The sequence below is a fragment of the Triturus cristatus genome, chromosome 1_1 (genome assembly GCF_964204655.1).
Source record: "Triturus cristatus chromosome 1_1, aTriCri1.1, whole genome shotgun sequence".
NCBI lineage: Eukaryota > Metazoa > Chordata > Amphibia > Caudata > Salamandridae > Triturus > Triturus cristatus.
Genome location: NC_140579.1, coordinates 773242834 through 773256813, shown reverse-complemented (window position 1 = coordinate 773256813; position 13980 = coordinate 773242834).

Sequence of the window (13980 nt, the reverse complement as noted above, 5' to 3'; positions counted from 1 at the left end):
GTCAACTGATCTGGGTTTAATCCATCATCATTCTTTAGATCACTCCACCACCCCAGTTCAGACATGGCCATATGCAAATCAGTCTGACCCTGTGCCTCATGGGAACAGTCCAGCCTGAACTGCCCAGCCATGTCTTCCCTGAACTGGAAACAAGCATCCTGGGACCGGTTTCGGGTTCATAACCCTGGTCAGCCAGGCTATCTTGAATCCAGTGGCAAAGTTAGCAAGGGACCCACGTCTGGGCATACCCTGCCAACTTAGAGCGAACAAAGCGATACCAAAGGGGATGATAGACGGAGCGTTAGATCAAATCAAACACTCACCCCCAGTCAACTGATCTGGGTTTAATCCATCATCGTTCTTTAGCTCACTCCACCACCCCAGTTCAGACATGGCCATATGCAAATCAGTCTGACCCTGTGCCTCATGGGAGCAGTCCATCCCGAACTGCCCAGCCATTTCTTCCCTTGACCGGAAACAAGCATCCTGGAACCGGTTTCGGGTCCATAACCCTCGTCAGCGAGGCTATCTTGAATCCAGTGGCAAAGTGAGCAAGGGATCCACATCTGGGCATACCCTGCCAACTTAGGGCGAACAAAGAGATACCAAAGGGGATGATGGACGAAGCGTTAGAGCAAATCAAACACTCACCCTCAGTCAACTGATCTAGTTATAATCCATCATCATTCTTTAGCTCAATCCACAACCCCAGTTCAGACATGGCCATATGCAAATCAGTCTGACCCTGTGCCTCATGGGAACAGTCCAGCCCGAAATGCCTAGCCATGTCATCACTGGACCGGAAACAAGCATCCCGGGACCAGTTTCGGGTTCATAACCCTCGTCAGCCAGGCTATCTTGAATCCAGTGGCAAAGTGAGCAAGGGACCCACGTCTGGGCATACCCTGCCAACTTAGGGCAAACAAAGCGATACAAAACGGGATGATGCACGGATCGTTAGAGCAAATCAAACACTCACCCCCAGTCAACTGATCTGGGTTCAATCCATCATCATTCTTTAGCTCACTCCACCACCCCAGTTCAGACATGGCCATATGCAAATCAGTCTGACCCTGTGCCTCATATGAACAGTCCAGCCCGAACTGCCCAGCCATGTCTTCCCTGGACTGGAAACAAGCTTCCCGGGACCGGTTTTAGGTTCTTAACCCTCGTCAGCCAGGCTATCTTGAATCCATTGGCAAAGTGAGCAAGGGACCCATGTCTGGGCATACCCTGCCAACTTAGGGCGAACAAAGCGATACCAAAGGGAATGATGGACGGAGCGTTAGAGCAAATCAAACACTCACCCCCAGTCAACTGATCTGGGTTTAATCCATCATCTTTCTTTAGCTCACTCCACCACCCCAGTTCAGACATGGCCATATGCAAATCAGTCTGACCCTGTGCCTCATGGGAACAGCCCAGCCCGAACTGCCCAGCCATGTCTTCCCTGGACCGGAAACAAGCATCCTGGGACCGGTTTCGGGTTCATAACCCTCATCAGACAGGCTATCTTGAATCACGTGGCAAATTTAGCAAAGGACCCACGTCTGGGCTTACCCTGCCAACTTATGGCGAACAAAGCGATACCAAAGGGGATGATGGACAGAGCGTTAGAGCAAATCAAACACTCACCCCCAGTCAACTGATCTGGGTTTAATCCATCATCATTCTTTAGCTCACTCCACCACCCCAGTTCACACATGGCCATATGCGAATCAGTCTGACCCTGTACCTCATGGGAACAGTCCAGCCCGAACTGCCCAGCCATGTCTTCCCTGGACCGGAAACAAGCATCCTGGGACCGGTTTCGGGTTCATAACCTTCATCAGCCAGGCTATCTTGAATCCAGTGGAAAAGTGAGCAAGGGACCCACGTCTGGGCATACGCTGCCAGTTTAGGGCGAACAAAGCGATACCAAAGGGGATTATGGACAGAGCGTTAGAGCAAATCAAACACTCACCCCCAGTCAACTGATCTGGGTTTAATCCATCATCATTCTTTAGCTCACTCCACCACCCCAGTTCAGACATGGCCATATGCAAATCAGTCTGACCCTGTGCCTCATGGGAACAGCCCAGCCCGAACTGCCCAGCCATGTCTTCCCTGGACCGGAAACAAGCATCCTGGGACCGGTTTCGGGTTCATAACCCTCATCAGACACGCTATCTTGAATCCCGTGGCAAATTGAGCAAGGGACCCACGTCTGGGCTTACCCTGCCAACTTATGGCGAACAAAGCGATACCAAAAGGGATGATGGACGGAGCGTTAGAGCAAATCAAACATTCACCCCCAGTGAACTGATCTGGGTTTAATCCATCATCACTCTTTAGCTGACTCCACCACCCCAGTTCAGACATGGCCATATGTAAATCAGTCTGACCCAGTGCCTCATGGGAACAGTCCAGCCCGAACTGCCCAGCCATGTCTTCTCTGGACCGGAAACAAGCATCCTGGGACCAGTTTCGGGTTCATGACCTTCATCAGCCAGGCTATCTTGAATCCAGTGGAAAAGTGAGCAAGGGACCCACGTCTGGGCATACGCTGCCAATTTAGGGCGAACAAAGCGATACCAAAGGGGATTATGGACGGAGCGTTAGAGCAAATCAAACACTCACCCCCAGTCAACTGATCTGGGTTTAATCCATCATCATTCTTTAGCTCACTCCACCACCCCAGTTCAGACATGGCCATATGCAAATCAGTCTGACCCTGTGCCTCATGGGAACAGTCTAGCCCGAACTGCCCAGCCATGTCTTCCCTGGACCGGAAACAAGCATCCTGTGACCGGTTTCGGGTTCATAACCTTCATCAGCCAGGCTATCTTGAATCCAGTGGAAAAGTGAGCAAGGGACCCACGTCTGGGCATACGCTGCCAGTTAAGGGCGAACAAAGCGATACCAAAGGGGATGATGGACGGAGCGTTAGAGCAAATCAAACACTCACCCCAGTCAACTGATCTGGGTTTAATCCATCATCATTCTTTAGCTCACTACACCACCCCAGTTTAGACATGGCCATATGCAAATCAGTCTGACCCTGTGCCTCATGGGAACAGTCCAGCCCGAACTGCCCAGCCATGTCTTCCCTGGACCTGAAACAAGCATCCTGGGACCGGTTTCGGGTTCATAACCCTCGTCAGCCAGGCTATCTTGAATCCAGTGGCAAAGTGAGCAAGGGACCCACGTCTGGGCATACCCTGCCAACTTAGGGCGAACAAAGCGATACCAAAGGGGATGATGGACGGAGTGTTAGAGCAAATCAAACACTCACCCCCAGTCAACTGATTTGTGTTTAATCCATCATCATTCTTTAGCTCACTCCACCACCCCAGTTCACACATGGCCATATGCGAATCAGTCTGACCCTGTGCCTCATGGGAAGAGTCCAGCCCGAACTGCCCAGCCATGTCTTCCCTGGACCGGAAACAAGCATCCTGGGAACAGTTTCGGGTTCATAACCCTCGTCAGCCAGGCTATCTTGAATCCAGTGGCAAAGTGAGCAAGGGACCCACGTCTGGGCATACCCTGCCAACTTAGGGCGAACAAAGCTATTCCAAAGGGGATGATGGACGGAGCGTTAGAGCAAATCAAACACTCACCCCCAGTCAACTGATCTGGGTTTAATCCATCATCACTCTTTAGTTCGCTCCACCACCCCAGTTCAGAAATGGCCATATGAAAATCAGCCTGACCCTGTGCCTCATGGGAACAGTCCAGCCCAAACTGCCCAGGAATATGTTCCCTGGACCGGAAACAAGCATCCTGGGACCGGTTTCGGGTGCATAACCCTAGTCAGCCAGGCTATCTTGAAACCATTGGCAATGTGAGCAAGGGACCCACGTCTGGGCACACCCTGCCAACTTAGGGCAAACAAAGCGATACCAAAGGGGATGATGGACGGAGCGTTAGAGCAAATCAAACACTTACCCCCAGTCAACTTATCTGGGTTTAATCCATTATCATTCTTTAGCTCACGCCACCATCCCAGTTCAGACATGGCCATATGCAAATCAGTCTGACCCTGTGCCTCATGGGAACAGTCCAGCCCGAACTGCCCAGCCATGTCTTCCCTGGACCGGAAACAAGCATCCTGGGACCGGTTTCGGGTTCATAACTCTCGTCACCCAGGCTATCTTGAATCCAGTGGCAAAGTGAGCAAGGGACCCACGTCTGGGCATACCCTGCCAACTTAGAGCGAACAAAGCGATACCAAAGGGGATGATGGACGGAGCGTTAGAGCAAATCAAACACTCACCCCCAGTCAACTGATCTGGGTTTAATCCATCATCGTTCTTTAGCTCACTCCACCACCCCAGTTCAGACATGGCCATATGCAAATCAGTCTGACCCTGTGCCTCATGGGAACAGTCCATCCCGAACTGCCCAGCCATGTCTTCCCTGGACCGGAAACAAGCATCCTGGAACCGGTTTCGGGTTCATAACCCACGTCAGCGAGGCTATCTTGAATCCAGTGGCAAAGTGAGCAAGGGATCCACAGCCAGAACGTCGCCTGATGGCCTGACTTCTTGGAGGAATTCAGTGAGTATAGATTGCCACTATGTTGTGCTACTCGAGTTTGGAGCTTCATCTCCTAAATCCCAGTAGACTCTCTCTGTCCAACCCTCATCAACCCCTTTTAGAGACAAACAGTAGAGAGACGGCCTGCAGTTGCCCTCTGGTGCCAGATACTCTTCCTTCTAAGCCCACTAAAACCGGCCCGAACCCCCTGTCGGCTTTGTATTTAAACGCTCGGTCCATACCTAAGCACGCTTTTGAGCTCTGGAGCCTCCTTGATGAAGAAAAACCTGGAATCTGCTTTATCACCGAGACTTGGCTCCATGACCTCTCGTCAGCGTGCGTAGCTTTAGCGTTCCCCCAACAATATCATTTGACACGGCTCGACAGAGTGTCGGGAAGAGGTGGCGGCATTGCAATAGCAGCAACAGCCCCGATCACAATTCGAATATTAGATTCACTTTCCTCCACACAACTGGAGATCCTAATCTTTTCCTTAGACATGTCGGGCTCAGAATCATGGAACGGGGCATTGATTTATAGACCTCCAGGCTCGAAGTCACACTTTGTCAATCAACTGCTAGAACTTATTGCACCTCATGTACTTGCGGCAGACAACTTCATCCTACTTGGCGACTTTAACTATCATGCCGAACAGTCACTCGACCCTGATACAGGCCATCTCATTGGGGCAATGCTAACACTGGGTTTGACTCAGAGGGTGGTTGGACCAACCCACTCTGCGGGCCACACCTTAGATCTAATATTTACTAATTCCCCTAAATTAACTATCAATTCTCCTCGCCCGATAATATGGACCGATCACTTCATTCTTGACTTCAGTATGCCCTTAACCATGCCTATCAATGATAGCTCAAAGATAAACACCTGGATTCGGCCTTGGCGCAAACTTTCAATCGACACCTTTTCATCTCACTTTGGGCCTTTCTCACAAGGAGTAAAGGTGGATGCAGTTGATTCCGCTGTCAGTAACCTAGAACTATCTATCACACAGACCCTTGATAAAGTTCTCCCTCTTACAAGGGTCCAAGTAAAAAGTAATGCTTCACCATGGTTTACTGAGGAACTAAAAATTGACAAGCAAAAATGTCGGGCCGCTGAACGCCAGTGGAGGAAATTAAAGACTGATGAGCACCGCAGAAATTATATAAATTTTCACTCAATTTATATGAACAAGATTAAATCCGCAAAAAGGGCTTATCTTACTCAGCGTATCAACAAAGCGGCTCACTCTAGTAAAGAGCTACACAAGATACTGAAGGAATTTACCGCCCCTCAGGTTGAGCGATCTTCTTTTGTACCTACCCAAGACTGGGTCGACTCCATTGCCTTGTTTTTTGATAACAAGATCAAAACTATCTATGCCTCATTTCTTTCTCGGACAGCCGTTCATGTCTGCCATACCACCAATATGAGTCAAACTAGTCCCCCGCCTCAACAGAATAACATTCCTTTATTAACGGAGTTTGATCCCATAACAAGCATCGAAGTCAGGGAGAGCCTAGTAAGGGTTAAGTCTGGCTCCCCCGCCGATCCCTTTCCTCCCCGCTCCTGTGCCAAAATTTTACCTCTATTTGTGGATACCTTAACCGTTGTTTTCAACCAGTCTCTTAATCAAGCCACATTCCCCCGAAGATGGAAACAGGCACAGGTGAAGCCCATCCTTAAAAAACCCTCGGCTGACCCTAGCCTGCCAGCCAACTATCGTCCTATTTCTTTGCTCCCCTACTTTGGGAAGGTCCTGGAGCTCTTAGTTAATAAACGTCTCACGACCTATCTAGAGACCCACAGGCTCCTCGATCCCTCCCAATCAGGCTTCCGTGCGGCTCATAGCACGGAGACCACACTTATTGAGGTAGTGGACAATATCAGACTGGCCCTGGATCGCCGAGAGTCGGCAATCCTGGTCCTTTTGGACCTGTCGGCAGCATTCGACACAATCTCCCACAGTATTCTCAAACATCGTTTGTGGGAGATTGGTGTCAGAGGGAGGGCCCTGGACTGGTTTGCGAGCTATCTGGCGGATCGTTTTACTAAGGTTTCTGTGGACGGGATTACCTCCCGTTCCTACCCAGTAACGGTCGGGGTCCCGCAGGGCTCGATCCTCAGCCCAATGCTGTTTAATGTTTACCTAGCCCCGTTGGCCGACATCATCAGGTCTTATGGTTTTGACACCCTATCATATGCCGATGATACTCAGCTGTTAGTGACCTGTGATCCTGACCAGTCTGATGTCCCAACACGTTTCAAGAGCTGTTTAATTAAGATCAATGACTGGATGCATTTAAACAGGCTTCAGCTTAACGGTGGGAAGACCGAGGTAATCCTATTCGGGAAGGCTGAAAAGTTCTGGACCTGTGACTGGTGGCCTCCAGAGCTGGGTACCTGCCCTACGCCCAAGCTCGCAGTCCGTAACCTGGGTATTACAATTGATAATTCTTTATCTCTGAAAACCCACGTAAATCAAGTGCTGGGGACCTGTTTTGGCATCATGCGTCTGCTACGCAAGATTTTTAAATGGCTACCCATAGAGGCCAGGAAACCTCTGGTCCAGGGTCTAATCATCAGTCGTTTAGATTATGGCAATGCCTTATTTACAGCACTCAACCAGGATCAACTCTGCAAACTACAGATTCTCCAGAACATGGCCGCGAGGCTTGTTCTGGACCTCCCTCCACGCACTCCCTCTGCTCCCATTTTGAATACCCTACATTGGTTGTCAATTCGCCAAAGAGGGCGCTTTAAAATCCTATGCCTTACGCATAAGCTGATGCAAGGCACCGGCCCTCTATACTTGGCAAAAAAACTTCAAAGGTACGTCCCAGGACGCTCGCTGCGGTCCAGCGCTAGACCTCTACTTGTCCAACCCCGTGTCCGGACTGCCCGCAATGGAGGTCGCTCTTTTTCATACCAGGCTCCCACGCTATGGAATAGACTTCCTTTGGATTTACTTTCCATAACCGACCATCTACTTTTTCGCAGAAAGCTGAAAACCTGGCTCTTTTCCCAAAAAGCTTAGGCACATCAATATAACGTTACTGTCCAGTCTCTTTGTCTTGGTTGCGAGCGCCCTGCGACCTTTGGTGATTTGTGCGCTATATAAAAATCTTTGACATTGACATTGACATTGACATTGACATCTGGGCATATCCTGCCAACTTAGGGCGAACAAAGAGATACCAAAGGGGATGATGGACGAAGCGTTAGAGCAAATCAAACACTCACCCTCAGTCAACTGATCTGGTTATAATCCATCATCATTCTTTAGCTCAATCCACCACCCCAGTTCAGACATGGCCATATGCAAATCAGTCTGACCCTGTGCCTCATGGGAACAGTCCAGCCCGAAATGCCTAGCCATGTCTTCCCTGGACCGGAAACAAGCATCCTGGGACCGGTTTCGGGTTCATAACCCTCGTCAGCCAGGCTATCTTGAATCCAGTGGCAAAGTGAGCAAGGGACCCACGTCTGGGCATACCCTGCCAACTTAGGGCAAACAAAGCGATACAAAAGGAGATGATGGACGGAGCGTTAGAGCAAATCAAACACTCACCCCCAGTCAACTGATCTGGGTTCAATCCATCATCATTCTTTAGCTCACTCCACCACCCCAGTTCAGACATGGTCATATGCAAATCAGTCTGACCCTGTGCCTCATGGGAACAGTCCAGCCCGAACTGCCCAGCCATGTCTTCCCTGGACTGGAAACAAGCATCCTGGGACCGGTTTCAGGTTCTTAACCCTCGTCAGCCAGGCTATCTTGAATCCAGTGTCAAATTGAGCAAGGGACCCATGTCTGGTCATACCCTGCCAACTTAGGGCGAACAAAGCGATACCAAAGGGAATGATGGACGGAGCGTTAGAGCAAATCAAACACTCACCCCCAGTCAACTGATCTGGGTTTAATCCATCATCATTCTTTAGCTCACTCCACCACCCCAGTTCAGACATGGCCATATGCAAATCAGTCTGACCCTGTGCCTCATGGGAACAGTCCAGCCCGAACTGCCCAGCCATGTCTTCGCTGGACCGGAAACAAGCATCCTGGGACCGGTTTCGGGTTCATAACCCTCATCAGACAGGCTATCTTGAATCCCGTGGCAAATTGAGCAAGGGACCCACGTCTGGGATTACCCTGCCAACTTATGGTGAACAAAGCGATACCAAAGGGGATGATGGACAGAGCGTTAGAGCAAATCAAACATTCACCCCCAGAGAAATGATCTGGGTTTAATCCATCATCATTCTTTAGCTCACTCCACCACCCCAGTTCACACATGGCCATTTGCGAATCAGTCTGACCCTGTGCCTCATGGGAACAGTCCAGCCCGAACTGCCCAGCCATGTCTTCCCTGGACCGGAAACAAGCATCCTGGGACCGGTTTCGGGTTCATAACCCTCGTCAGGAAGGCTATCTTGAATCCAGTGGCAAAATGAGCAAGAGACCCACGTCTGGGCATACCCTGCCAACTTAGGGCGAACAAAGCGATACCAAAGGGGATGATGGACAGAGCGTTAGAGCAAATCAAACATTCACCCCCAGAGAACTGATCTGGGTTTAATCCATCATCACTCTTTAGCTCACTCCACCACCCCAGTTCAGACATGGCCATATGTAAATCAGTCTGACCCAGTGCCTCATGGGAACAGTCCAGCCCGAACTGCCCAGCCATGTCTTCCCTGGACCGGAAACAAGCATCCTGGGATCGGTTTCGGGTTCATAACCTTCATCAGCCAGGCTATCTTGAATCCAGTGGAAAAGTGAGCAAGGGACCCACGTCTGGGCATACGCTGCCAATTTAGGGCGAAGAAAGTGATACCAAAGGGGATTATGGACGGAGCATTAGAGCAAATCAAACACTCACCCCCAGTCCACTGATCTGGGTTTAATCCATCATCATTCTTTAGCTCACTTCACCACCCCAGTTCAGACATGGCCATATGCAAATCAGTCTGACCCTGTGCCTCATGGGAACAGTCCAGCCCGAACTGCCCAGCCATGTCTTCCCTGGACTGGAAACAAGCATCCTGGGACCGGTTTCGGGTTCATAACCCTCGTCAGGCAGGCTATCTTGAATCCAGTGGCAAAGTGAGCAAGAGACCGACGTCTGGGCATACCCTGCCAACTTAGAGCGAACAAAGCGAAACCAAAGGTGATGATGGACAGAGCGTTAGAGCAAATCAAACACTCACCCCCAGTGAACTGATCTGGGTTTAATCCATCATCACTCTTTAGTTCACTCCACCACCCCAGTTCAGACATGGCCATATGTAAATCAGTCTGACCCTGTACCTCATGGGAACAGTCCAGCCCGAACTGCCCAGCCATGTCTTCCCTGGACCGGAAACAAGCATCCTGGGACCGGTTTCAGGTTCATAACCCTCGTCAGCAAGGCGATCTTGAATCCAGTGGCAAAGTGAGCAAGGGATCCACGTCTGTGCATACCCTGCCAACTTAGGGCAAACAAAGCGATACCAAAGGGGATGATAGACAGAGCGTTAGAGCAAATCAAACACTCACCCCCAGTCAACTGATCTGGGTTTAATCCATCATCATTCTTTAGCTCACTCCACCACCCCAGTTCAGACATGGCTATATGCAAATCAGTCTGACCTTGTGCCTCATGGGAACAGTCCAGCCTGAACTGCCCAGCCTTGTCTTCCCTGGACCGGAAACAAGCATCCTGGGACCGGTTTCGGGTTCATAACCCTCGTCAGGTAGGCTATCTTGAATCCAGTGGCAAAGTGAGCAAGGGACCCACGTCTGGGCATACCCTGCCAACTTAGGGTGAACAAAGTGATACCAAAGGGGATGATGGACGGAGCGTTAGAGCAAATCAAACATTCACCCCCAGTCAACTGATCTGGGTTAAATCTATCATCATTCTTTAGCTCACTCCACCACCCCAGTTCAGACATGGCCATATGCAAATCAGTCTGACCCTGTGCCTCATGGGAACAGTCCAGCCCGAACTGCCCAGCCTTGTCTTCCCTGGACCTGAAACAAGCATCCTGGGACCGGTTTCGGGTTCATAACCCTCGTCAGGCAGGCTATCTTGAATCCAGTGGCAAAGTGAGCAAGAGACCCACGTCTGGGCATACCCTGCCAACTTAGGGCGAACAAAGCGATACCAAAGGGGATGATGGACGGAGCGTTAGAGCAAATCAAACACTCACCCCAGTCAACTGATCTGGGTTTAATCCATCATCATTCTTTAGCTCACTACACCACCCTAGTTTAGACATGGCCATATGCAAATCATTATGACCCTGTGCCTCAAGGGAACAGTCCAGCCCGACCTGCCCAGCCATGTCTTCCCTGGACCGGAAACAAGAATCCTGGGACCAGTTTCGGGTTCATAACCCTCGTCAGCCAGGCTATCTTGAATCCAGTGGCAAAGTGAGCAAGGGACCCACGTCTGGGCATACTCTGCCAACTTAGGGCGAACAAAGCGATACCAAAGGGGATGATGGACGGAGCGTTAGAGCAAATCAAACATTCACCCCCAGTCAACTGATCTGGGTTTAATCCATCATCATTCTTTAGTTCGCTCCACCACCCCAGTTCAGAAATGGCCATATGAAAACCAGCCTGACCCTGTGCCTTATGGGAACAGTCCAGCCCGAACTGCCCAGGAATATGTTCCCTGGACCGGAAACAAGCATCCTGGGACCGGTTTCGGGTTCATAACCCTAGTCAGCCAGGCTATCTTGAATCCAGTGGCAATGGTAGCAAGGGACCCACGTCTGGGCACACCCTGCCAACTTAGGGCAAACAAAGCGATACCAAAGGGGATGATGGACGGAGCATTAGAGCAAATCAAACACTCAACCCCAGTCAACTGATCTGGGTTTAATCCATCATCATTCTTTAGATCACTCAACCACCCCAGTTCAGACATGGCCATGTGCAAATCAGTCTGACCCTGTGCCTCATGGGAACAGTCCAGCCCGACCTGCCCAGCCATGTCTTCCCTGGACCGGAAACAAGAATCCTGGGACCAGTTTCGGGTTCATAACCCTCGTCAGCCAGGCTATCTTGAATCCAGTGGCAAAGTGAGCAAGGGACCCACGTCTGGGCATACTCTGCCAACTTAGGGCGAACAAAGCGATACCAAAGGGGATGATGGACGGAGCGTTAGAGCAAATCAAACACTCACCCCCAGTCAACTGATCTGGGTTTAATCCATCATCATTCTTTAGTTCGCTCCACCACCCCAGTTCAGAAATGGCCATATGAAAATCAGCCTGACCATGTGCCTCATGGGAACAGTCCAGCCCGAACTGCCCAGGAATATGTTCCCTGGACCGGAAACAAGCATCCTGGGACCGGTTTCGGGTTCATAACCCTAGTCAGCCAGGCTATCTTGAATCCAGTGGCAATGTGAGCAAGGGACCCACGTCTGGGCACACCCTGCCAACTTAGGGCAAACAAAGCGATACCAAAGGTGATGATGGACGGAGCGTTAGAGCAAATCAAACACTTACCCCAGTCAACTTATCTGGGTTTAATCCATCATCATTCTTTAGCTCACGCCACCACCCCAGTTCAGACATGGCCATATGCAAATCAGTCTGGCCATGTGCCTCATGGGAACAGTCCAGCCCGAACTGCCCAGCCATGTCTTTCCTGGACCGGAAACAAGCATACTGGGACCAGTTTTGGGTTCATAACCATCCTCAGCCAGGCTATCTTGAATCCAGTGGCAAAGTGAGCAAGGGATCCATGTCTGGGCATACCCAGCCAACTTAGGGCGAACAAAGCGATACCAAAGGAGATGATGGACGGAGCGTTAGAGCAAATCAAACACTCACCCCCAGTCAACTGATCTGGGTTTAATCCATCATCATTCTTTAGATCACTCCACCACCCCAGTTCAGACATGGCCATATGCAAATCAGACTGACCCTGTGCCTCATGGGAACAGTCCAGCCCGAACTGCCCAGCCATGTCTTCCCTGGACCGGAAACAAGCATCCTGGGGCCGGTTTCGGGTTCATAACTCTCGTCAGCCAGGCTATCTTGAATCCAGTGGCAAAGTGAGCAAGGGACCCACGTCTGGGCATACCCTGCCAACTTAGGGCGAACAAAGCGATACCAAAGGGGGTGATTGACAGAGCGTTAGAGCAAATCAAACACTCACCCCCAGTCAACTGATCTGGGTTTAATCCATCATCATTCTTTAGCTCACTCCACCACCCCAGTTCAGACATGGCCATATGCAAATCAGTCTGACCCTGTGCCTCATGGGAACAGTCCAGCCTGAACTGCCCAGCCATGTCTTCCCTGAACTGGAAACAAGCATCCTGGGACCGGTTTCGGGTTCATAACCCTGGTCAGCCAGGCTATCTTGAAGCCAGTGGCAAAGTTAGCAAGGGACCCACGTCTGGGCATACCCTGCCAACTTAGAGCGAACAAAGCGATACCAAAGGGGATGATGGACGGAGCGTTAGAGCAAATCAAACACTCGCCCCCAGTCAACTGATCTGGGTTTAATCCATCATCATTCTTTAGCTCACTCCACCACCCCAGTTCAGACATGGCCATATGCAAATCAGTCTGATCCTGTGCCTTATGGGAACAGTCCATCCCGAACTGCCCAGCCATGTCTTCCCTGGACCGGAAACAAGCATCCTGGAACCGGTTTCGGGTCAATAACCCTTGTCAGCGTGGCTATCTTGAATCCAGTGGCAAAGTGAGCAAGGGATCCACATCTGGGCATACCCTGCCAACTTAGGGCGAACAAAGAGATACCAAAGGGAATGATGGATGAAGCGTTAGAGCAAATCAAACACTCACTCTCAGTCAACTGATCTGGTTATAATCCATCATCATTCTTTAGCTCAATCCACCACCCCAGTTCAGACATGGCCATATGCAAATCAGTCTGACCCTGTACCTCATGGGAACAGTCCAGCCCGAAATGCCTAGCCATGTCTTCCCTGGACCGGAAACAAGCATCCCGGGACCGGTTTCGGGTTCATAACCCTCGTCAGCCAGGCTATCTTGAATCCAGTGGCAAAGTGAGCAAGGGACCCACGTCTGGGCATACCCTGCCAACTTAGGGCAAACAAAGCGATACAAAACGGGATGATGGACGGATCGTTAGAGCAAATAAAACACTCACCCCCAGTCAACTGATCTGGGTTCAATCCATCATCATTCTTTAGCTCACTCCACCACCCCAGTTCAGACATGGCCATATGCAAATCAGTCTGACCCTGTGCCTCATATGAACAGTCCAGCCCGAACTGCCCAGCCATGTCTTCCCTGGACTGGAAACAAGCATCCTGGGACCGGTTTCAGGTTCTTAACCCTCGTCAGCCAGGCTATCTTGAATCCAGTGGCAAAGAGAGCAAGGGACCCATGTCTGGGCATACCCTGCCAACTTAGGGCGAACAAAGCGATACCAAAGGGAATGATGGACGGAGCGTTAGAGCA